The 27,225-nt window shown below is 42.6% G+C and overlaps 1 long non-coding RNA gene across 2 annotated transcripts in view; it reads left to right on the forward strand.

Moving 5' to 3' along the window:
* The window catches only part of LOC144772429 (uncharacterized), a 1,363,881-nt gene extending 1,339,333 nt beyond the window's left edge, over nucleotides 1–24,548 (forward strand). Inside the window, exons 7-8 of one of the 2 annotated variants that reach the window (XR_013599737.1) lie at nucleotides 20,563–20,728; nucleotides 22,246–24,548. This is a non-coding gene — a long non-coding RNA (uncharacterized LOC144772429). The remainder of the gene's footprint in view (nucleotides 1–20,562; nucleotides 20,729–22,245) is intronic. The other variant, XR_013599738.1, reaches the window with a different exon arrangement.
* The last annotated feature ends 2,677 nt before the right edge of the window (nucleotides 24,549–27,225 follow it).

Below are 27,225 nucleotides of genomic sequence, written 5' to 3' on the forward strand. Positions count from 1 at the left end.
AATTTTAATTAGGTGGGCAACTGTATGATATTAAAAAAGGTGAATGGTGACCAGGGGAGATTATTGTCCCCTAACCGTGATATATAGGGTCAACATGTGTCTGCCTTGTGTCCCCTAGGGGTATGCAGCATTCTTCAGGACCTGTTCTAATGCAGGCTCTGTCCTTACCAACCTTGTGATAAGGAAAAAACACTTGGTGGGGTGACCTTTGTCACTCCAGTCTTCAAAAGGGCTCCAAGTTAGCCTGTGAGAAAAATAGAAAAAGCACAGAAGGAATTTGTAAGTTCTCCTTGGTCACTTACAGTAAACTCATTCTAAACCACAGTGTTTTAACGTGATTGGTCTAAAGTGCGTGACACATTTCAGTCATATGTGCACACACAGTTAAAAAATGAGAGAAGTCCTCTCTCATATCTTACTCACTAGTCTTAACCTACGTTCTCCATGGGAGGAGGAATGGAGGAAGGCCCCTATAGTCACACTCTGAGGGGTAGAGACAAAACCAACAAAAGTTGTCATGTTAAAAACACATAGATTTTTGCAAAGTCTCTTTTTTGTTAGTGCATCTTAACTACACACCACGCATCTCAATCACACTCTTACTATGTCAAGGTGCGCCTTCCGCTGTGGCAGCTAGCTGTGTCCGTCTCTCCTCCCTGTTGATGAATGAGGGTTTATATACTGTTTCAAATTGGGTAATTGGTAATTAAGCTGCCTTAATTGCTTTAACACTTGCGGAAGAAGTGCAAGAAGAGCCACTATATAGATCTGCCTGGCCACCCGGCTTTGTGTGAAAATAGGAAGGAGTAACCCTTTTTCCGAACCCGCCTGCATCCGGAGTCCCATGAGAAGGCTGTCTGCAGATCAGTCAATCGCCTGTTTTGAGACGTGGTTGGAAGGTGGGGCCAGCGAACTGACATGCAAGTAACGTCGCATGCGTTGTCCCGCCTATGGTGGTCAGGCATTGCCTGTTCCCATTAAACCACTGCGACTCCGAGGATTTACAGTCAGTCAAGTCAGTCAATCAAAGATCTTTATTCGGAAAAAATAAATCCATAAAAGTACACAGCAAATGCAATGGCATACAGTACAATACAAGAATGAACAACCAAAAAATATAATCTGTCTGATGTGCAAAAATGCAAAAACATGTTAAAAAGACAAGACAATATATACAATATTTTTTTTAAATTCTTAAAAACAGCAACAACTATCCGAACAAGTATATGTGTGCAAATTACAATGTGCAAAAAAGAGATGATATAAAGTGCAACATGCAAATTATAGGTTCTTATCAATCAATGTGCAAAGTAGCTCGTGAGCGAACAGCAGCTTTGAGAAAACAGCTCACTCTAAATATTATTTCATCAGTACCTAACATCAGCAAATTCCTCATTGCAATCTTAAAATCTAGGAGATCGTGTTTCCTGCAATAGGGCATTAAAAAGTGCACAGTAAACGATTTATAGAAATCACAGAAAAACATGAAATGCATAAGGCTTTGTTTCATAGTCGGGTTACATGGGCAACCTAAAGTTTCCAAATGTTTGTTATAACCCAGGGGAAAATTTAACAGATTTACTATGCTCCCGTCCCGGAAACGGAATAACAAACTTCTATTCCACCTACCAAGATTTAAACGTAGGTATTTCTGGGGCGGGGCAGAGTAACTAGAATTGAGCTCTAAATGGCCCATATATTTTGCGACCGTACATTTTGAAAAATGTATCCTTTCCCGTTTTTCTCTGTACAAATTGTACAAAGCCCTTTTAATACACTTCTTATGAGAACGATCTATAAGGTTAGGGGATGTAAACAAATGACCATGCCCTACATTTGTTAGACTTTCATTTACTGCTTTCAGCCATGGTATATAATGTGCCCTATCACATTTTAAGCAGTCTGATATTATATCTTGGGTCAATATGGCTGCCGGGTTCGTCCATATCTTTAACCAAAAAAGGGCAGGCCTTGATCTAACAAAGTCCTCAATATAGGGGATGTTTAATTCAGTATGACATATGTAATTTGAAGCACAGATAACTCCACCCAACACCTTTCGGCAAAATCTGTTTTCTTCCGTCTGGATATGGAGACAATTTGTGTATCCCCATACCTCTGCACCATAAGTGCCGGTAGGGATGCATTGTGTTTGATAAATCTTAATTAATGGTGTTATCACATCCGCATGGTTGGGTTGGCGTAAAGAGATTATTGAGTTAATAGCTTTACCCAATTTGTTTCTTGCATGAGAAACATGCGGTTGCCAGGAACCGCTGTTTGAGAACAACAGCCCCAAATATGGGAAAGTGCATGTGCTTTGTAAAACGTCCTCCCCTGAGGTTATCCTTGTAATTTTATGCTTTTTTGGGCCACAGGACATAATAAAGGATTTTTTGAAATTTGTACTTAAGCCCAAATCAGCCATAAAACTAACGAAACCTGAGATTAAAATACGCAGTGCCTTTGGAGTGCGGCCCATTAGGACCGCGTCATCAGCGTAAATTAAGGTGGGTATCGGCATGCCGTTGATATACGGTACATCTTTGGTTAGGGTACTTAATGAGCTACTCAATTCATTAATATATAAAATAAAAAGCAGAGGGGCCAGTACGCAACCCTGTCTGACCCCCCTGCCAATTAAAATGTTACTTGATACTTCGCCAGTGGAGTTAATACGCACACGAGCTCTTAGGTTGCTATGAAGATAAGATAAAAAATGCACCAAATTTTCATCTAAACCATAATTAAGAAGGACGGCCCATAAACGGGAGCGGTTTACAAAATCAAAAGCAGAACTCAAATCCATAAAACCAAAATATAAGGGGGATTTTTTGGCAATTGTATATTTGGCCATTATCAAATTTAGGTTTAAACGCTGTTCTACCGTGCCCACCTTACTGCGGAACCCTAGCTGGCTTGGGTGTAAGATGGAACTTTCCTCCGCCCAAGTTCTAATTCTTTTAAAAATTACCCTACCCAAAACTTTCAGGGTGTTATCAATTAATGATATTGGGCGGTAACACCCGGGATCCAGCCTGTCGCCTTTTTTAAAAATGGGGACGATAGTACTGTTTGACCATGTTTCAGGGATGGATAAGTGTGTTAGGTTATTAAATACATTGCATAGTATCGGTGCCCAGAAATTGATTTCACATTTTAATTGGTCGATGGAAAGACCATCTGGGCCAGGTGCTTTATTACTGGCAGATTCGGCAATAGCATCCTCTACCTCAAGCAATGTAATGTTTAAAGGAGTAGGGGGAGGAAGGTTTACTACAGGGTGAACAGATACAGCATAAATCATTGAGAAGTGCTCCACCCACACAGGTCCCAAGATGTTACAGTTAATTGATGTTATATTTGAGCCAAGTGATCTTAAGTTCTTTACCTCCCTCCAGAACCCTGGAGTGTCTTTTAGGGCGGCTGTATGTACAAGAGATTCCCAATGATCTTTAACTAGTTCATTGGATCTAATACGCAGGGTGGATTTATACCTTGCTCTCAAGAGCCTTACCTGGGAAATATCCCGTGGTTTGGACATGAGAGCAGCCCTTAGATCCCTATTTGCCTTCGAGCAAGAGGCATCAAACCATTTTGGGGCTTCCTCAACTTTCCTTGATGTTGGCTTGGAAATCTTGCTTTTTATTGCGTGGCAGAGTTCACCAAATGATTTAATCAAGTTACCCCCGCAGCTGTCAATATCTAGACAATCCGAGATCAATGCAGGATGTTTCTTAATCACGGTACCCAAGACACCCCTATTATCCACCCCCCTCCAAACAACCCTTAATCCATCCGTTGTGGCAGCCAAATTTGCTGCCCCAATTTCCCTATGTGGTTTTTTCTCCCCTAACAATTTTAGATAAATCACGATTGGGTAGTGGTCACTATATACATTACACACTACCTCTGCTTTTGATAAAACATCGGCAAGGGACGGTGAAACAAATATATAATCAATAGTTGTTGCACATCCGTGACCGATGTAAGTAGGAGCCGGTTTAGTGCTTATGTTATTGCCAGCAAACTCCATAGAGTTTATAAGTTCTCTAGTTGCAAGGAGATCAGATAGTTCTACACCTCTCCTGCAAGGGGGATTCCTTAAATGGATGTGAGCATTGAAGTCCCCTCCTAAGCAGATCCCATCAAATTTCCCGTATTTACGTCCCTCCGCTATGTCATCAAAAAAATTAAACAAGTCTAAAAAATTACAATTAGGATAGGATAAAAAATCATTATTATAAAAATTAATCAGACATAATTTTACATCTCTCGCATATACCAGTGCCATAAAACTTGGGTTATTGGTTTGTATTACTTCTGTTTTTACCTCTGCTGTTATCTTTATCCAAGATGATAAACCCCCGCTTGGACGGCCTAAGGGTGGAAACGGCACAATACTATTGTGACAGCTATACCCTTCTAATAACAGATTAGTTGTACTCCAAGTTTCCTGGAACATTAAAACATCATAACAATTTACCCATTCCTTCCAGGCTTTAATTTCTAATTTTGCCTTTAGCCCTGCAATGTTCCAACTTATAATGGACAAAGTCTCATTAATACGTGGGCAAACATCATAAATGGCAATGGTTGTCAAATCGGCCGGTTGATCACATTGAGGGTTTGATGGCAGAGAAGGGTGGGGTAATGTCAAAGCCACCTCGGAATCTACAGTCTTTAAAAGATCGTCAGCAATGGGCACCGCTACAACAGAGTCTTCCCGAGTTACTGGCAGTCAGTCTAAAGTGCCATGGTCTAATAGTGCTGAAAATCTGTTACGTAACGGAAACGTAGGTGGTGATTGCAACAATCTGTTAGGGGGTCTGTAGAAGTAACTCAGAGGTAAGGGGGTCACCACGGTGGATGGACCATTCTGAATATTCTTCCTGTTTAGTAAACATTTTACTACGCCCGGGTTCCTAAAGTTGATTGTAATACAATCCCCGTTGATGTTTTTAAACAGGGGTTCGACCCAGGTCACCCGGCGGGCAGAGAGAATTTCATTTGATATGTCGTATCCGACCCCCTTGTGTTTGGTTAACCAGTCAATGCATTTGTTGTGTAACTGTACCCAAGATTCGCCTTGACCCTCCCTAAGTGGTGGTATACCGGCCAAAACCAAAACATATGGGCACGACTCAGGAGGAAGGTGTAAAGCAGGACCTTGATGTTTTATCGGTCTGTTATCCTCCGATTGACCTCTGTGCTGGCCTGGCCTGGTAGATACTTTCTGCTTAACTATACCACTGGAGGGGTTACTCTTTTTGGTAATATTTGTGGTATTAGGCAGACCGGAAGATGGTAGAGGAATGGGAGGCGGAGTTATTGGAGAGTCATTTTGCCTTGTTTTAGCTTCCACTGATGGTTGTGTCAAGGGGGCAATATTGACATTTAAAGTCCCTGTGGCCCCTTTAGATGTAGCTAAATTACAATTTTTATTAGGCTTTCCGCTAGATAAAGTGCTGGTGATAGACTCTAAGTCTTTTAACAGGCGATCACCTCTAATTTGGTCTAGGCAAACCATACCTTTCCTCTTAGCTTCATCATTTTTCACAAGAGTCTCCAGTCTGTCAAACCTCTTAAAAATAATATTAAATTGTTTGATCATTTGACCTTCAAGTTGTTTAAAAATTGTGTCTGCAATAGTCTCTATAAGGTTTCCCTGTGATTTGAGTTGATGAACATTATCATTAGGGAAATCCATCTGTGTGCAGATTGAATTGGTGCCATCATTTATTATCACAGTATCACAATGATCCCCAGTGTCAGAGCAAACTGTTGGGACCTCTATTGGACGCTTCTTCCCCCTAGACCACATGCTCTGTGGAGTTGGCTGATTAACACTCCTAGGAGGCTGCTTCCTCTTGTTATTACAGTCTTTGCTGGGCCCCTTTTACGTTTCGCTCCTGTGATCTTAGTATTTGCAGATGGAAGCGCTGATAGCAATTCAAGATCACTGGCAGCGTCAGTAGCTATGACAAGGGTATTTCCTTCTTGTGACGCAACAGATGAGCTCACCGCAGAGGTAGATTTTACTACAATTACCTCTGGCAGTAGGGGTGTTGTGTGGTTAGGACAGATAATAATGGTCGGTTGGCCGTTGCTTTGGGAAGCCAAAGACAACCTCCTTTCAGTCTCTGCAATCTCATTGAAGGCATTGTCCAAAAGACTCTCAAATGAGAGTTGTAGAGATGCAGGGACTTCAATAGCCTGAGAGTCTATGTTGATTGTACTGGTGGAGATATTATTACTTTCCCCCATGATAGACAATAAGGCTCACCTTCCAATGGAGGTTAGATGTTAGATGGGTGGCCCGCCCGACCACTGTTGACCTCTGAGGGCCTCAGTGGGCCCGCCCTTTGCCCGGGCTTTGCCCGGCGTCCCGCGAGGCTGGACTGACGCTGTTCTTATGCGCCTCCTGGCGCGGGCGTTTGCGGTGGAGGAGCGAGGCGGCGGGAAGCAGGCGGCCGGGAAACAAGCAGGTGTCTGGTGGCTGGATCCTCAGGTGGGTTAATGCAGCTCTCACCACACACGGCTCTCGGGCACTTTGGAAAAGGTTCCCCCCACTCAGCCGCACTGACGCTGTTCTTATGCGCCTCCTGGCGCGGGCGTTTGCGGTGTGGGAACGCTAAGGCTTCTGGGGGTTGGAGTCCCCTGGCCCGCTCTCCGCTCGACGGCCGCGGTCCGAGATGGAGGAGGAGCGAGGTGGCGGGAAGCAGGCGGCCGGGAAACAAGCAGGTGTCTGGTGGCTGGATCCTCAGGTGGGTTAATGCAGCTCTCACCCCACACGGCTCTCGGGCACTTTGGAAAAGGTTCCCGAGGATTTACTTTACAGTGTATTCTTTTTAAAAAAAGGGCAAAGATTATACTGGAAATGTGTGCTTTATATATTGTTAACGAAAAAAAAATAATAAAGTTAAAATAGATAAATTGGCTTGAGGCGAGGTGTCGCCAGCACTTCGTCTATTTAAGGTCGTACTCGAAAGTTATGTTTATAGGCAAAGCTCATTAGTTTCCCAATTCGCGGTACCCTAAAGGTATTACTAGTAAGCATGGGCGTAAAATCAGTTCCGCTCGCGGATTTTGCGGATTTTCGGCAAATTCGCAATCCGCGAACTCTCGCGAACTTGCCGAAAATTCGTAAATCCGTGCGAAGCGGATTTTTTGCTTGGTCGCACTTGCCAACTAGAATACTATACAATTTCGCAGGAGTAAACACTTGCGAACACGTAGATGCGGCGGGCAGCGACAATCTTGCAATTGCGAGATTGCAAAATTTGCAATTTCGCACAAGAAATCCACCAGCAGGCAGCATCAACCTTGAAAATTATGATTTTTATCAGAATAACTCCTCAGGTTGACATTTGCCTGCACGTTTTTTTTTGCAAGGAGTCCATTTTGGGGGGGGGGGAGGAAGGAAGCGCCCCACAGTCTCCAACTTCCTGTTCCTGTCCAGCAGGCTCCTCCCAGTGCTTTCTTCATGTGCTGGTCACTTTGATTTGGATCTTGACCTGGAAGGATTACTTTTTGTGGATGCTGGTGGATATTTGGATTTTTGCAAAACTGAAAGCACTCAACAGGTGCAAAAGTTCAATCTTATCATTAGTAACCATTCCCTGTAGTGCCTGGAAGGATTACTTTTTGTGGATGCTGCTGGATATTTGGACTTTTGCAAAACTGAAAGCACTCAGCAGGTGCAAAAGTTAAATCTTATCATTAGTAACCATTCCCTGTAGTGCTTCCTGAGGGGCCCCTTCAGAGTTCAGTTGCCTACTTGCAACTATTCTATGACCCTGCTCTGACCCTCACAGCAGCTCAGAGAATAGCTACAAGTATACAACAAAGGTCCTGTTAAAAAAATTACACTGCAACAGAAGGCAATTACAGATAAGGAAGCAGGTGCCAGCCTAGAAGTTCAAATTCAGTGACACATTAATCAGCCCCTAATTCATTCATGTCAGTTGAGGCAGGGCAAGTGTGCTTTTCCCCCCAAAGTCTACAGTGATGAACTAGAGGGTGGCATGGGTGAGCCAGAGGGTGGCATGGGTTGGCCAGAGGGTGGCAGTGGTGAAACAGAGGGTGGCAGTGGTGAAACAGAGGGTGCTATGATGAACCAGACGTAGAAACAACATGGTCGCGACCGTTGCTACCCGACAAGTAAGTTCGCGTTTGCAAACTGGTAAAAAACCCTTGCGAAATGGCAGAAACACTTGCGAACACAAAAAAAAAGAAATCCGCAAAATTGGCGAGAGTTCGCGGATTTTGCGGATTGCGAATCCGTAAATACGCAATTTTGCAGATTGCCAATTTGCAAAATCCGCCCATGCTTAATTACTTGGGTATTATCAAGATGTATTGGAGCTGTACAAGACAAACAGGGTAATGCCTGTTGTAACACAGCCCCGGGTATCCTACCAGCCCCAATGCCAACATGTGGTGTCTAGTGGATGCTGGTCTGGGTGTAAAAACGTGTCACCGTTTTACATATCATCCTACCTAATGGCTCATAAGTAGTGAGGAGATAGATCTTTGATTTCAATCAATCAATCACTGCATTTCTAAAGTGCGCTACATACCCGTGAGGGTCTCAAGGCGCTGGGGGGGGGGCGCTACTGATCTTAGAGCCAGGTCTTGAGAAGTCTTCTGAAGGCCAGCAGGTCCTGAGTCTGTCGTAGGCTGGTAGGGAGAGTGTTCCAGGTCTTGGCGGCGAGGTAGGAGAAAGATCTTCCGCCGGCAGTGGCTTTCCGGATATGAGGAACTGTGGCGAGGGCGAGGTTGGCTGAGCAGAGGCTTCGGGTGGGGGTGTGGAAGCTGAGTCGGTTGTTGAGGTATGTAGGTCCGGTGTTGTGTAGTGCTTTGTGTGCGTGGATGAGGAGTTTGAAGGTGATCCTCTTGTTGACGGGGAGCCAGTGCAGGCCTCTCAGGTAGGGTGTGATGTGGCTGCATCGGGGGACGTCGAGGATCAGTCGTGTCGAGGTGTTCTGGATTCGCTGTAATCGTCCAGGAGCTTGGTTGTTGTTCCTGAATAGAGGGTGTTCCCGTAGTCGAGTCTGCTTGTGATGAGGGCCTGGGTGACGGTTTTTCTTGTGTCAGGGGGGATCCATTTGAAGATCCTGCGGAGCATTCGGAGGGTGTTGAAGCAGGACGCGGAGACGGCGTTGACTTGCCTGGTCATGGAGAGGGTGGAGTCAAGGATGACCCCCAGGTTGCGTGCGTGGTCTGTGGGTCCGGGGCTGTGCCTAGCGATGTGGGCCACCAAGAGTCGCACCAGGCTGATGGGGTGGGTCCGAGAAGGAGGACCACAGTCTTGTCTGAATTCAGCTTCAGTCTGCTGTCCTTCATCCAGTCGGCTACGGCCTTCATTCCTCTGTGGAGGTTGGCTTTGGCGGTGTGGGGGTCTTCGGTGAGGAAAATGGTCAGCTGGGTGTCGTCGGCGTAGGAGATGATGTTGAGGTTATGATGTCGTGCGACGTGGGCGAGCGGTGCCATGTAGATATGGAACAGCGTCGGGCTGAGGGAGGATCCCTGTGGGACGCCGCAGATGATCTCGGTGGTTTTTGAGCGGAAGGGTGGGAGGCGGACGCTCTGCGTTCTGCCGGAGAGGAAGGATGTGGACCAGGCCAGGGCCTTCTCTTGAATTCCGGCGTCATGGAGGCGTGCTGATAGGGTTCCGTGGCAAACTGTGTCAAAGGCTGCTGATAGGTCCAGGAGGATGAGGGCGGCTGTTTCTCCTTTGTCCATCAGGATCCTGATGTTGTCAGTGACGGCGATGAGGGCAGTCTCGGTGCTGTGGTTGCTGCGAAAACCGGATTGGGAAGGGTCCAGGATGATGTTGTCTTCGAGGTAGCGAGTTTGCTGTTTGTTGACAATCTTCTCTGTCACTTTTGCCGGGAACGGGAGCAGGGAGATGGGCCGGAAGTTCTTGAGGTCTTTGGGGTCCGCCTTGGGCTTCTTTAGAAGGGCGTTGATCTCGGCGTGCTTCCAGCTTTCCGAGAAGGTTGCTTTCAGACGTAGTCATGGTGTGAGTAACTGGTTTTCACACAGTGTTGGAATCACAGTGAGTAATAGACCATATGGTAGGGTTGATACATATTATCGTCCCATCTGCAGCCATGGGATTCATTGTTTAAACCAGTATCCCATGTGCAAATTTATAAGTAAATTAGATATGTCAATCAAGTGTCAGGCAATTTTACCATGGTTTAGAGAGTGAGCACAAGCACTTGCACAGGCAGTGGTAAGCAGTGGTAAAGTGCACATAGTTCTACGGCCAACAAAAATGAATTAAAAAAAACAGGAGGGAAGAAGGCAAAAAAAGTTTGGGGACAGTCCACCCTAAGGATTACATGTCTAACATGGGAGAATCTGTGTTTTGTCCAGTGACAGTTTTGACTCATAAAGTAGCATAGAGTGTTAATGTGCCTTCTACGAAGCACATTGTGTAACATGCAGCTCAAAGATTTTGCATTTAGACAGGTAAGTGGGCTTCTGCTTTTAAAGATCATTTTGTTACTTCCAGTTCACATGTTGCAACCCTTGTAATATAGCACAGTGCACGGTGCTCTATTTACTGGCATCAATGAGCAGTATGTGAATGAATGAATAAATGAAAGAGCATTTGTAGAGCACGTGGTTACCCATGGGCATCCCAGCGCTAAGACACCCGGTGTTCCAAGAGACAGTTACTGGAAGAGGAAAGTTTTCACAAGTTTTCTAAACTTAAGATGGTCTGATTCGGAACGTATGTACAATGGAATAGTGTTCCAAAGTCTCGGTACATTATATGAAAACAGTCGCCCTTCACTTCGCACATGTTTGATTTTAGGCACACACAGTAGGCCTTTATATGTAAACCTTACTTCATGGGTTCAGAGCCTTATTGCTTTTTCTCAATCTGTTGTTATACAAAGATTGCGCTGAAGGGTTTCTGTGGGAAGTAATAAAGTAACAATAGAATAGACAAACACTATCAATGTGCCTTATTTAAACTTTACTGTATATTTATGTACACACGTGTATGATTTATTATGCGTCTGTGTGTGATGTAAAGAGCTCTGACACCATACACTGGAATGAGTAGCGCTATAACACAATTAAATAAAAACAATAGTTGGTGCCATTACATCAATATTTGCGTAATTGCTCATACAGACAAATACATCTTGCATTCTTATAGTGCAAGCACATCTCCTACATAGAGAGTTGAACAAAGTTAACAACTGCATCCAAATAATAGTTTCACTTAAGTACTTGTAAAGAGATAACATGCTGTGTGCCTTTGTTTTCTTCTATTGCTTTGATGTCTAAGTGTTAGGCTCCAGATGGTGCCATTGAGTAATACACTCAAACAAAAGGAGGTTTGATATTCTTTTAAATAAGACCATTGTTTTAGACCCACCTGTAAGTGTGAATAAGCCCCCTCACCACCTGCACATTCCCATCCCGAACAGTGTGCATACAACATGTTGAAATGTTTCCTGGTGTTGGAATATGACACCAGGACAAATTTTTTCCTGGGTCGGCTGCATCCCAGATCCTTTTGGAAATAGTTGCCAGACCCGAGATCCGGTGCAATCACCCTACTTCCCAGCACTGTTGAAAATGGGTTGATAAAAATGATTAATGGCAATGAACATGATGCATTTCATGGCCATCCAATAAGTATTGAATATTTAACTTGTTTTGCATCCTGTTGAGCAGCATTGATGCAGTAAAATACAGTTCATGTGGACTAGTCATTTTTAAGTAATGATATTCGATTGGCTATACCAAACCAGATTTCATAACAGTGAGCCGAACACAACTGGTTGCTCGCATATAAAAACGTCAATTTGCATTGAACAGATGTGCATTGCAATTTATAATTGCTGTTGTGTATCATAGTGCACGTATTACATTCTCTTGTGAGATGCAGAGTGGGTGGTGGCAGCAAAGGCACACCCTTTCCCTCTTGAGAATTGTAGGGTAATAGACAAATGTTTGGCGATCAGACAAAAATAACTAAGGGCCTGATTTAGATCTTGGTTGGACTACTGTCGTCCCTCTGTGGTGGAGTTTACAAGTACTCCGCCAAGCTGAAGGAATCCTGCCCAGCCTATTTAGATGTAGGCAGGCTGAATCTCTATCTGGGTCGCATAATGCAGTTAAATGCTGCTGTCGCGGCTGACTCCTTGTGCTGGCGAATAGTACTTCTCCGCCATTAGGTCGTCGGCCAATTTTGATTTCACAGTTGTGCTGGCAGTGTCCTAGCGGCGGATTCTATCGCGGAATGCAAGCAACAGTGTACCATGACTGTGGCCATCGGATTGATACTAGCATTACTCAAATTATGTATTTTGCCTAATGTCCCTCGCCTGCATACCATCCTATAAAACACACTCCATTTCAGATCCTTTGCTACTCCACTTGCCACAACATTTGAAAGGAGAAGGTTGTTTTGGTTTTCCCTGTTTCTTGTCCCTGTTTTCTTCTTTCATTTATTCCCTTGTTGTTTATTAATTTGATTTCATTATATTTATTTGGATAATGGCAGGGAGGAGAAATCTCTATTTTACAGAGGTTGATTTGTCAGTCAAGGTGGAGAAAATCATTAGAGTAGAGCTACAATTGTTTGGAGGCCAAGTCCAAAATACAACCATTTCTCAGAAAAGGCAAATGTGGGCCAGAATCATTGACAGAGTGAATGCTGTAGTTAAACACCTGTGCACACAGAAGGAAATTAGGAAGAGGTGGAACGACCTGCGGGGGAGAGTGCGTTTCCTGGCCTCCAAGCATCACCTGGACAACCAAAGGACTGCTGATGGTTTTTCCAGCCCCTCCCCCTTACAACTTTGCCCCTTGGAGGGGAAAGTCTTGCAGATCCTACACTCTGAAGGCTTGACAGGAATACCTGGTGGAATAGAGATTGGTAAATTACAAATTGGAACTTACATGTTTTTTTTCATTTAAAACTTAGCTGTTGCTAATGTGTTTTGCACCTTTGTTAAACATATTAACCTAGATATATCAGTATAATTTATTTTGTCATGTTTGTTTGTTTGTATATTGTTGTAATTATGATTACAGGTTTGGATCTCCAGTACAGTTCACATGATGTAATGGTGCTTTTACTCCAAATAACATATTTCATATATGTGCTTCACATTCTAAATGTCAGTTTTTAGTTCCTACTGCATGTCTCCAATAGGCATGGTTAGCTTACAATTTTGCAAGTGTTGTGCATGTTTAATTGAAATGACTACAAACACCATTATGCTTTGTTTTTGTATAGTGAAAATAATATTGCAATGTAATTTCTCATTCTCTCTTTACTGTCAAATGTTCACATATGTTGAAGTGTTGTGTAGTTGAGCAATCTGTATTTCATGTTTCATTGTTCAATGTGTTTGTGTTTAATGTTGTCTGTTGTCCTATCCTTGGTACATCATTGAATTGATGGTATGTGTTTCACAGATCACAGTTTTCTGACTTACAAATGGAAAGGTATGTAGTTTTGTATGCTGAATATAAGTTGCCTTGTTTTTAAACACATTTACTCTGCAATGTTGATATGATGAGTAATGATATGTATCCTTCTAAGTTGTGGGTTTTTTCAGAATCTGTAACTGCTAGGCATTGGACTGGTTTTTGTCACATTTCTCCTCTCTACTTTGTTGTGCTGAATCTATACTATATCTCATGTGTATGTTATATTATTTTTCATTTAAAAACATGTTTGTACCTGCTTTTATGAAGTTGTTTAGTGTTTAATGTAAACTGTTTGTGTAATGTATTAAAACATTACTGAAAGGTACATTCATGATACTAATTAAATCTTTCTTTTTATTCTTCTTCATTTTAAGCTTCAAACTAATTTGACATAATTCTGACTTTTTAGAACGTGTTTTTGTTTCTTTTAAATTTATTATAGATCCAAAACCCAGAGTATGTGGACAACAATCTGCCACTCAGGATACCTCCACTCTAGACCAGGAACAAGCTGTCATGGAGGACTTCACTCATGAAAGTCCGGATAACGAGGAGCATGCTGGTCCAGCTGGTCCGTCTGGGTAGATAGTTCCAGTGAGTAGCACTCGGCCCACACCTACACCTCCCACCCCAACTGTTACCACCCCTCAGCCTATGAATACCACACACTTCCTGTGTCTAAACCAACATCACACCAATTTGGTTCCTCCCATCATGGCTGCAGTTGATAAAACACCACTGCCATCTTCAGTTCAGTCAGGAACTATTGGGTTGGGTGCACAGGGTCAAGGGCCACAGGATAGTGGGGGTTGGGGCCAGGTGAAGGAATATGTGGGCCGGCAAAGCTCGGTCATTGGGTTCACTGTCAATCGGTCCCAAGACATGATGGGCCAGGTCCATACTGAGCTCCAGGAGATGAAGCAGGAGCAGAGGGAGCACAATGTTCAGATAAAGAATCTGATCTCCCTGACTGGGGTGCTGCATGACACTTACAAACCATATGTATAGTGCTTTTCCAGCACCATCTTCCCCTTTCTGAGGTCCAACAACATCTGGGCCAACTACATCTGCCTCATCCACAGAAACGGAGGCCCTGCCACAAGAGGCAGCACCTGCACCCACCTCAGTCCCTTCAGCTGTAGAACCCCCATAGGAGAACATGTTCATCCGGACCACCAGGAGAGGATGGCAAGACCACCACCACCAATTGATGCAAAACCTAATTTCCTCCAGTTTGTGACTGCCATTCACTCTGTGGATTATTTTCTCCACACATTTGCTTTCTGATGCCAGTCGTATTTTGGACATTGGATGTGAAACATTTTTGGCTCTTCAATATTATTTTAATTTACAATGATTGACTTTTATAACTTTTTGTTAGGTATGTTTTGTTTACATCCTGTTTCACTTCATTTTGTTTTGTTGAATAAAAGCAAAACTAACACAGCCAAAGACTGCTGTTGTATTTATTTTCTCAATGTATTTATCATATTTTCCTTCAGTCATACATATTAAAATGTAAAGAATGTAAATGATTGTTTGTTAAATAAATGTCATGTAGCTAATGTTTCTCCCATTCTCCTAAAATGACAAAAAAGAACAAATAGCACAAATCCTAATGATGCATGTTATTAAATTATAAGAAATAAATGTTTTCATAGTTAAAAAAAAACATTACAACCCATGCATAATCAAAATCATCAGTGCCATTTTAACATTTACAGTTCCAGGCATCACCGCCATGGAGGAACGTGATATAATCCAGAAAATGAGATTCAAAGGCAAACTATCATTGATTTCTGTCATAGGTTGGAGACTGATCTTCTGGCTCAGAATAGTAATCCCACATCAATAATACCAATAGTGAAAATCCTGCCATTAGTCTATTTTGTGGCCACAGGATCATTCCAAGACATTGTTCCAGTGTATGGTGCGATGTCACAACCAACTGTAAGTGGTTTGATATAATACGTTCTTTCTACAATGTAAAAAGACACAACAGCTTCATACACAATACAAAATGAGGATTTAGCCAATGTAAAAGGAGATTTAGTATGCATTAAGTCTAATACCACATGTGGTTAGAGCAATTGAAGCAGCACATATTGTCTTGGTTTGATAGACAACAAATCTACTGCTATCTTAAGAATTTCAAATCAATAACTGTGCAAGTTGTCTTTGTACAAGATATGTACACCCAAAGTGTGTGTGAGTGTCTTTCACAGGATCAGTCCATCTTCCCTTTGTACTTTGCAACAGTGGCATATAACTGCAAATGTCACAGCTCTGAATGCCCAAATGAAGCTGACATGGTGAAGTGTCCTAAAACAGATAAAAACAAAATGATTCATACAATTACATTACAAAGTAGACTCCTTACAAATTAATAATTTTGAGGACGCATTTTCTAAGAACAATAAAAGATAAACAATGTAAATGAACCTGGATTTCAACAACTTGCCCTTTCTAAAAAATTTCTAGCACAGATTGTTATCCTCATTAGATTAAAAGTTGGTTTAACCTTAATGTCATAATATGTAATTATATACTTAAACGCATGTGAAGAAGTTGTCAATAACATCATGATGTAAGTCAATTTCTTCCTCTTCACTACTATCATCTTCATTTGGTATTTCAACACCCTCACCTGGTGGCTCTTGATTGTCTCCATCATCTGCGATGCATGGGATGTTTTGTCGCAGTCCTATGTTGTACGTCATGCAGCAGGACATGATGATTTGGCATATCTTATCAGGTGAGTCAAGGAAGACTCCACCAGTCTTATCAGGACAGGGAAATCTTGCCTTTAGGAGCCAAAAGAAAACACTCCAATGTTCTTCCATGGGCATCATTGAAGCGGACTTCCCCTGTCGTGGTTGGATTCCTCCGTGGTGCTAACAATAATGGTCGGTTGGGATAAGATGAGTCTCCTATATGGAAGAAAAAAAAGGGCCAAATTATGTAACACAATTTTAGATGATTCAACTTGAAATTACCCAATCAATGTAATGACAGATTGTACTGACCAACAAGTCATGCACTCTCAGGTCCAATTTGTGACATTTGCAATGGTAAATGTTGTACGGAAACATGGGTCGATCTGGAGAAACACGCACCCACACTTGTGATGAACAAAACAGGTAAGCAGACAACTCGCTCATTTATTGAATTGAAGTTCTTCGGATTGCGGTACACTTGTTCTGTGGTGAGTGTGGCACCAAGGAAATATGTGTGCCATCAATTTCTTCAACCATATGTGGATGAATCTGTTGATGTGTCTCATCATTGAAGAAAGAACATCTTGTAGTACACCACTGAAAGTTGGGTGTGAAATTCTACCAGAGATAAGTTTTATCATGCATAGTTAAGTACATTTCATCAGATACAGCCGCAGTGTATTGGAATAATTCTGTGGTCACAAAATGAAGTACTGCTATAAATTTGACAATGAGTGTAATAGATGTGGGATTTTTATTGTGAGGCAGAAGATTTGGCTCCAGTTGATGACATAAATCGAGTATAGTTTGCCTATTCAAACGGAATCTTTTGATAATATACCTTTCTTCCAAGGTGGCATGGTCTGGAAATGGTGGTAACACTTGAGGCTGTTTTGTCCTCACTCTCCCTGGGTTCATATGTCTGCATTGTAAAATTAATTTACAACAAGGGGTGGTGATGGACAGAGTCTCTGAATTAAGCAGAGTACTCTCACCCAATCAAGAGATCAGGGCTAGATCCAACACCGTTTTTTAGCTCATTGCACCATCCCAGTTTCAGAACCTGGCTGTATGCAAATTAGTCTGTCCCTGGCCCAGTGCATCATGGGAACAGGGCAGACCAGACTACAAAAGCCAATTCTTACACTGGGAAGGAAACAAGCTTCCGGGGACCGGTTTCTGCCATTTCAGGCGTCTTCGGCCCGGCTTGCTTGAATCCTGATGGTGCAATGAGCAAGGGACTCACATCTGAGTATACCCTTCCACGCTTAGGGTGGACAAAATAATTTACAACAAGGGGTGGTGATGGACAGAGTCTCTGAATTAAGCAGAGTACTCTCACCCAGTCAAGAGATCAGGGCTAGATCCAACACCGTTTTTTAGCTCATTGCACCATCCCAGTTTCAGAACCTGGCTGTATGCAAATTAGTCTGTCCCTGGCCCAGTGCATCATGGGAACAGGGCAGACCAGACTACAAAAGCCAATTCTTACACTGGGAAGGAAACAAGCTTCCGGGGACCGGTTTCTGCCATTTCAGCCGTCTTCGGCCCGGCTTGCTTGAATCCTGATGGTGCAATGAGCAAGGGACTCACATCTGAGTATACCCTTCCACGCTTAGGGTGGACAAAATAATTTACAACAAGGGGTGGTGATGGACAGAGTCTCTGAATTAAGCAGAGTACTCTCACCCAGTCAAGAGATCAGGGCTAGATCCAACACCGTTTTTTAGCTCATTGCACCATCCCAGTTTCAGAACCTGGCTGTATGCAAATTAGTCTGTCCCTGGCCCAGTGCATCATGGGAACAGGGCAGACCAGACTACAAAAGCCAATTCTTACACTGGGAAGGAAACAAGCTTCCGGGGACCGGTTTCTGCCATTTCAGGCGTCTTCGGCCCGGCTTGCTTGAATCCTGATGGTGCAATGAGCAAGGGACTCACATCTGAGTATACCCTTCCACGCTTAGGGTGGACAAAATAATTTACAACAAGGGGTGGTGATGGACAGAGTCTCTGAATTAAGCAGAGTACTCTCACCCAGTCAAGAGATCAGGGCTAGATCCAACACCGTTTTTTAGCTCATTGCACCATCCCAGTTTCAGAACCTGGCTGTATGCAAATTAGTCTGTCCTTGGCCCAGTGCATCATGGGAACAGGGCAGACCAGACTACAAAAGCCAATTCTTACACTGGGAAGGAAACAAGCTTCCGGGGACCGGTTTCTGCCATTTCAGGCATCTTCGGCCCGGCTTGCTTGAATCCTGATGGTGCAATGAGCAAGGGACTCACATCTGAGTATACCCTTCCACGCTTAGGGTGGACAAAATAATTTACAACAAGGGGTGGTGATGGACAGAGTCTCTGAATTAAGCAGAGTACTCTCACCCAGTCAAGAGATCAGGGCTAGATCCAACACCGTTTTTTAGCTCATTGCACCATCCCAGTTTCAGAACCTGGCTGTATGCAAATTAGTCTGTCCCTGGCCCAGTGCATCATGGGAACAGGGCAGACCAGACTACAAAAGCCAATTCTTACACTGGGAAGGAAACAAGCTTCCGGGGACCGGTTTCTGCCATTTCAGGCGTCTTCGGCCCGGCTTGCTTGAATCCTGATGGTGCAATGAGCAAGGGACTCACATCTGAGTATACCCTTCCACGCTTAGGGTGGACAAAATAATTTACAACAAGGGGTGGTGATGGACAGAGTCTCTGAATTAAGCAGAGTACTCTCACCCAGTCAAGAGATCAGGGCTAGATCCAACACCGTTTTTTAGCTCATTGCACCATCCCAGTTTCAGAACCTGGCTGTATGCAAATTAGTCTGTCCCTGGCCCAGTGCATCATGGGAACAGGGCAGACCAGACTACAAAAGCCAATTCTTACACTGGGAAGGAAACAAGCTTCCGGGGACCGGTTTCTGCCATTTCAGCCGTCTTCGGCCCGGCTTGCTTGAATCCTGATGGTGCAATGAGCAAGGGACTCACATCTGAGTATACCCTTCCACGCTTAGGGTGGACAAAATAATTTACAACAAGGGGTGGTGATGGACAGAGTCTCTGAATTAAGCAGAGTACTCTCACCCAGTCAAGAGATCAGGGCTAGATCCAACACCGTTTTTTAGCTCATTGCACCATCCCAGTTTCAGAACCTGGCTGTATGCAAAAGTCTGTCCCTGGCCCAGTGCATCATGGGAACAGGGCAGACCAGACTACAAAAGCCAATTCTTACACTGGGAAGGAAACAAGCTTCCGGGGACCGGTTTCTGCCATTTCAGGCGTCTTCGGCCCGGCTTGCTTGAATCCTGATGGTGCAATGAGCAAGGGACTCACATCTGAGTATACCCTTCCACGCTTAGGGTGGACAAAATAATTTACAACAAGGGGTGGTGATGGACAGAGTCTCTGAATTAAGCAGAGTACTCTCACCCAGTCAAGAGATCAGGGCTAGATCCAACACCGTTTTTTAGCTCATTGCACCATCCCAGTTTCAGAACCTGGCTGTATGCACCAAGCGTGGAAGGGTATACTCAGACATGAATTGGCTTTTGTAGTTTGGTTTGCCCTGTTCCCATCATGCACTGGGACAGGAACAGTCTAATTTGCATACAGCCAGGTTCTGAAACTGGGATGGTGCAGTGAGCTAAAAAACGGTGTTGGATTTAGCCCTGATCTCTTGACAGGGTGAGAGTATTCTGCTTATTTCAGAGACTCTGTCCCTCACCACCCCTTGTTGTAAATATGCATTGTAAAATTGACAACATTTTAAAACATTTACAAAAGTATTTTTGATCAATAACACAAATGTCAGTTTTTGCTACACAACTTGTAATATTGACATTTTGTCTTACCAAATAACATGTTTTACCTGTCTATTGTTTTAAAAAACAATTGTGTAAATAATACATTTTAAAGGCATTATGTACATATTCTTATTTTTTTTAACCAAAAGACCATCAACGGAAGTGTAAAAAACACTGCACAACTATTGCATTTAACCACAGTAATGCACTACAAATAAATGTTTATTTTTAAATTAATGAGTGACATTAGCATTTTGTATATGTAAACAACGTAGCCACTATTTTGAGTGGGATTGATGCACTAAACTTTCACAAGCACTCTATTTGACTATCTAAAATGGCGGGTGCCAGTTCTCGCCTGACCTCGCTGTCAGGACATTTGAAATTAGAAGGCCATGAGGGACGTTGACCTGGTAGTGGGTGGGAAACGCCACAGTGGACACAGTCATAGGATAACTTGTGTGAAAGCCACTTATAAAAGCCAATGGGTGTGTCTGTCTCTGTTACCGATCGAGAACGTTGTGAACATGTACGTGGTGTTTCGAAAAAAAACTCACTTACCTCTCAACACTGCAGCCAACAAGACCTCCTCAACTATGGATGCTGTGTCCGCCCTCTGGTTGCCACGATGCCAGACAAAGCAGTTGATAGGACTTCAGCCTTGTTGTAGGAGGAGCTGGAGGTGCTGGCAATGGACGTTCTGTCCCTGTACAGCCAGCTGTATGGCTCACCAGAGGAACCGGTACATGTTTAAAATGTATTTGCACATCTGTCTAATTGCTTTTTAAAACACAAGCTAGAATGCGCCTTTGATATCCTGAGTGAAGTATAGTGATTGAAGTGAATTGGCATTTATTTATTTACATCACATAGAACAATGATGGTTTGAATTTGTAAGCACTTTAGTATTCGGTGTGTGTTTTAAGCCCTACATTTTATTTGGTGTAGTAGTAAAATACTTTATTTACACATTTAAGTCCACTAAAGTTCATATCAACATAGGGCCTGATTCACAGAACTAATTTAAAGCAAAATCCTAAATGTACTACCATTTTGGTATTCAAAGAAGGCACTTACTCATTTTGGTATTCACAGAAGTTAGGAGTCCTAACTTTAGGACTCCCAAATGCCTTCTGTGAATACCGAAAGTCTTAAAGTTAGGATTTCTCTCAGTTTAGGAGTAGTAAAGTTAAGACTCCTAACTTTAGGACTCCTAAATGCCTTCTGTGAATACTGAAAGTCTTAAAGTTAGAATTTTTCTCAGTTTAGGAGTAGTAAAGTTAGGACTCCTAACTTTAGGACTCCTAAACTGAGAAAAACATTTGGAAGGCCATCTGCAATAAGGTGTTCTAGAAGTGGTGCAGCATTCATTGTCGGAAGAGTTGGGAGGACCTACGACGCTAGACCAAGAAGTAATCAGAAGTCCAGCTCAGCCAGTCCTCCCAATGTAGGAAGCATGTGCCCTGACACCCCTAATGGTCAACATACTTGCTCTGGCTAACACAGAGCTTGATGGGCAGTTGAGAACCCAACAGCAACATCGAGGTAGAAGTTCAAGTTTGAGTTTAGCATGTTTAACTAACTAATTCTTTTACTAAAGTGGTCAGAAATGTATCAATCCCTGTGTATTTACTTATGCTGTAGAAGTCATTTGTACAGCATAGGCATATACATAGTGTGTGATACATTGATAAGCTACTTCACTACCCAATCCATAAAATATTTTTTACATTTGATATATACTTTACTTACTTGAAATAAGGTTTACCATTGTTAAATGCCCAAACTAAGGAAACAGGCTTTCAATTCATTCAAATATTGGTACAACATTGTAGTATTTGTTGACACACATTTATTGATATTTTACTTTTTGTGAATGAAAATGAGGCAGCTTCTTTGGCCTTATATTCACACTGTACAAAGATATTTTTGGTTTATATCCTTTTTGGTCACAAGTTCACTATTCTAAACAACAAAGCCCAATTATTCAGATGTGTTTAACAGTTCTTGGAGAGGATTACAAATGGATAGGAGACAAGATCATAAATGATATAGGAGCTATAATGGGAAATTTCAAAACTGTGAACAAATGGTTTCTAAAGATGTTTCCTACATGCATGAGATATTTATAATAAAGAACCAAAGTTTCAGAACGTTGAAAAAGGTGAAATTTGAAAACTTGAAAAATGTTTTGAGATCAAAGTTCATGATCAGTTCTATTTACACAAGTACATTAAAATAATTGTATATGTTTTTCAGCATCATAGGAGCAGGCAAAGGAGAATTTAGCCACGTAGGTGGAGAAGCAGCTGGCCACTGTGTTTCGACTGGATACAATGGCACGGAGGGTGAGGGGACTGGCACCGAGGCCACCAGCTCTACAAAATCTTCGGAGGCCTCCACAAGAGACCAATCCCTAATGGTGGTGGACCCTATAGTTCCACCTGTACCCTTGTCTGCCACCCAGAGAGCCATCTCCACCCTACCTCTTGCTCCCTCCCAGTTGGCCAAACCTACCCTCCTAAAAGGGTGGGATCTTCTTCGGTGCAGGCACCTCACCCCCTGCCGCTGTCCCCCCAGCTGCCCTGAGGGAAGAGACTTTAGACCTCCTACGCAGCATCTCTGTAGGCAAGAGTGCACTCCTGAATGCCATCCAGGGCCTTCGTTGCCATATGCAACAAATGGTGCTAAGACTGGCCTGCAGAGATCATTTACAAGACTAGCCTCCTAACAGACTGCAGCCTCCCAAGCAGCCTAACCTTGTGCACCAGCTCAGGCCCTTTCCCCATACCAAGTCCCAGTTCCCATCCTTGTCCCCACTCCAACAGACACAAGTAGCACACCCACACATGAACACAAACACACCAAGAAACACAAGCATACACCACAAACATACATATATCACACCTGCCCCAACCACACCCACCACCACTACAACCTCCACGACACCCATAACCATCACCACAACCACCACACCCACACTCACACTCAACACAACCACCACTACCCCCTCGACCACCAGCACACCCACCCGACCACAACCACCAGTACTTCAAAACAACCTGCACTCCCACTACAGCCACCAGCACCCACAGAACCACCAGCACCCCAAAACCACCAGCACACCCACAACTACCAGCACACACACCACTCCACCCACACCCTGACGCACCCCCACAAGCACCACAATCATACCAACCACCACAACAGCACACTCATTTAAACAAATACACTCACACAAAACCACACCTACACTCAAAACAACAACAACCAAAGCCAAATGCACACACTCACCTAAGCACTACACACCTGTTAAAAGACACACACTCAAACCTACAAATCCTACACCAGACCCACATGCAATTGCACAACAGACAGATACATGCACTTATCACACTCTCCCTCTCTCTACTCCAAGACCCAGTCCTCTTTCTCCCCCTACCCTTTACCCTAGTTCTGCTTTTATTTCTGCTCTGACCTTCAGCCTTTCCAAACACAAAATCACCCCTCCCAGACCCACTCCTACCACCCCTCACCAACTCACCCCTCCCAAAAGCAATCTAACCCCTCCCAAGGAAGATCCGTGAGGTGCCTGTCTTGTCCTCACTAGATGCCCCTTCCTGAGGAGGATCCCCTTTGGCAGTCTGTTTAGCAGGCAATTTAGGGGAAAACTCCAACGTCCTTGGGACATTCATTTTTTGGAATTTTTACATTTTAAAATAAAATAGATCTTGATTTGAGTGTTTCATTTAATAATAATAACAAATATTTTAATTTCACCAAGTTTGTCCTGAGATTATTTTTTATTTACTAGTCTTTGATTCCTAAACGTCACAGTGATTAAAATGTGATTTACATAATTGAACTTAAATTTATGACAGAAAATGCAACCATTTTTTAAATTGTCAAATTTGTAAACTCCATACACTAGTAATGAAAGTATGTGATAGACATATAAAATTTGGTGCAAGCATTCATCATGACGATGGACACTTACACAACAAGTGGATTAGTCATATGTTTATTTTAAGTGTTAATACACCTGTGTTTATTTGTACTTGATAAGTGATGAAGATAAACACATATGCATTGCACCTTAACATAATCATGGCACAAATAACATTTAACTAAATACAGGAAATGAACTCAACCAGGGGAAATGTTAAATTGATAAATATATTAATTGATAAAACTTTGGAACGTACATTGCTTTTACAGTTAATTTAAAAGAAAAGTTTCACCTTGTCAAGTGCAAATTCCACATTATATTACAATGCAATTATCCCAATAATGTGTAATGCATGTGTATATGATTTCATAGTTTCTGAAAATTGAGTTTAACACACCTGTAGGGTCAGGTTTTGGCTTTTGAATTGATGTTCATTTTTGTGTAATTGTCCATTATTGTGAAGTCAGCTTGCACCAAATTTAAGATTACAATAAAATGACAGGGGCGTGTTTCTCTAAATGTCTTCAACAACATTACACACATATGCATTACACATTTGTATGTTAACGCTTGAATGAAATTTCAAAATGCACAAGTCCTGATCAAATGTAAACTGTCAAGCCAAAAGGTAACAAGTTATAATAAAAACCTAACTTCGACAACGATGTTGATTTGCTGTGTGGTCAAGTTGCAGCAGCAAAGGCAGCACTTGTATGCTCTGATCCATGACTGTAAAGGAAGTGTGAAACAGAACAGTTTCGGCCTTATATCTATTCCCATCCACTAACTCAGACATATCGGTGGGAATGCATATCATGATTGGCCCGGTAGACAAAATGGCTGTACTCCCTCCAACAGCCGCTTTTGCCTATGGTGCTTCTGACGTGGGTGAACATACCTGGCGGAGCTGGTGGCACTCCAACGGTCTTTCGTCCAAGGACCTGCCAGCATCTAAATAGAGCGGGCAGAATGCCTAGTAGGCGGGCGGAGAATCCAATGGAAAACCAACGGTGGTGCCAATAATGCCAAGATTTAAATCAGGCCCTGAATGTTCACTGACTACTAAGGACAGGCAGTAATCACAGTAAAATGAAAATTGTCAATTTATCACAATTCACGCTCTACATGTGTAGATAGCTGTCATTAAGAGGCTCAACAGCAGTCCTATGGACAACTAAATGCTCTATTGATAACACTTTAACAATATTTCAATTTTTGAGGCATTGAGAAGGAAAAGCATTGCAATGCCAGTACAATGTGATTTTGAACACTGTCTCTCTCCAAGACTTCGGCCAGTGCTGCAGTGCAGTGTTATCCCATACCCTACTCATTTGCTCTTAGTTAATATAGAGGGCAGTGGTTTGTTCATTGCTCACAGCTCTTTTGCAGAGATAAGAGCTAAGGAATCATTTTCTATGCAAATTGTAATGCAACTTGAACCATGATGCAGTCTTTTCGAAAAACTGGCCCAGTTTCTGTAACAGCTGGGACCCACATGTATAGAATCGGGGATTTTTTGAAGTTCACAACACAATGGGTCCAATTCATAAACTGCATTTTCTAGTGCGTAAAGTAGTACTTCACTAGTACTAGTTACGTACCACAAACCAAACTGCAATTTAGAAACCTACTGGTGAAGTTTTCCACCTTAGCCTCTCATATCTTATATATGCAGAGCTCTCCACCACGGCAGCAGAGATCTCTGCACACATAATGAACTGTTGTCTGCTAAATAAGGGAGGGACCAGGGGAGTGATAGGAAATGGGGAATAATTACTCAGAAATGGGTTGGGTTAAGAGAAAGGTAAATGTGTTTAGGATGGACATGATAATTCAAAATGCACACCTACCAATGAATAAGACTATTGCAGTTCACACAATTTACTTTTAAAGTTATTACTGCCCTAATGCTTTCAAAACAGGCTTATATGTACTATAGCAAAGCCTTGGAGTAAGTAAAGCACCTCACATGGCCATCCACTGGTATGGCAACACACTACACACTACCATAGAAAACAATAGAGACAGGGAACTGAGGGGCATATTTACAAGAGTGTATTGCCACAGAAACAACTCTTTTTATGACCTTGCTCTGGTGATAAACCCTTCGCCTTATTTAAAAGGTGGCGTTAAGCCACTTAGTGTGGCTTAACACCACCTTGTGAATAAGGCCCCCTTTCATGCAGCACTTAGCGTGAAAGGGGTGAGCAATGGGTGTTGTGATAGGTGTCCCGCCACAACACTCATTACTTTTTGACACTGCCCCCATTTACAAAAGTGGCGTAAATATGGGACAGAACCCAAAAAAAACTGGTCTTAACATGGCAAAACGAGGAGAAACTATTCATTTTTCCTTGTTTTTGCTGTTTCTATGTGTGCTGCATTGTGCAGCACACATGAAAACAGCAAATCACCATGAATGATTGTTCATGTGCAGGAAGGTATCCCTTCCTGCACATAGATAATCATTAAAAAAAAACAATTTGCAAATGAATTACAAATCACCCTTAGTGATTGTTTACATGCAGGAAGGGATGCCTTCCTGCACTTATACAAACATTCCCTCAATGCAGGCACCCTTACACCATGGTGCAATGGTGCCTGTGTTGGCGCTAAGCAGCTGAATTTAGAGCCAGCACTAGGGGCAACGCGGGTGTCAGCTTTATCATTGTAAATGCGGGCATCCTGCGCTTTCATAATGGCAGAGCGCGGCGTTAGCTATTGTGGCTTAATGCTGCGCTCCCCCATTCTCTCGTAAAAATGCCCCTAAATTCTTAATTTACATTATCTATCTATCTATCTATCTATCTATCTATCTATCTATCTATCTATCTATCTATCTATGTATCTATCTATCTATCTATCTTTCTATCTATCTATCTGTTGCTAAAATAAATGTATATGTATTTTATAGATAGATAGATAGATAGATAGATAGATAGATAGATAGATAGATAGATAGATAGATAGATAGATAGATAGATAGATAGATAGATAGATAGGTAGATACCACTCAAATTCACCATTTATGGTTATAAACAACCACAACACACTCCATAACGTGTGCCACTTGCCATGTTGTTCTCTTTTTTGCTTTTTTAATTATGTCTACGCTGTTTTCAAACTGGTGCTTTGAGGATGATGGATGGCACAACTTATGGCATGTGTTGTCTGTGTTGCTATTTTTTTGAAAAAGTATACGCCCAGGCAGACTTTAGCTACAAGAAACTGGCTAATTCGCAACACATTTTGTGAACAACATATGATGAATAAACAAGAAATAAAACAAC

This window comes from Lissotriton helveticus, chromosome 8, assembly GCF_964261635.1.
Source record: "Lissotriton helveticus chromosome 8, aLisHel1.1, whole genome shotgun sequence".
Taxonomy (NCBI): domain Eukaryota; kingdom Metazoa; phylum Chordata; class Amphibia; order Caudata; family Salamandridae; genus Lissotriton; species Lissotriton helveticus.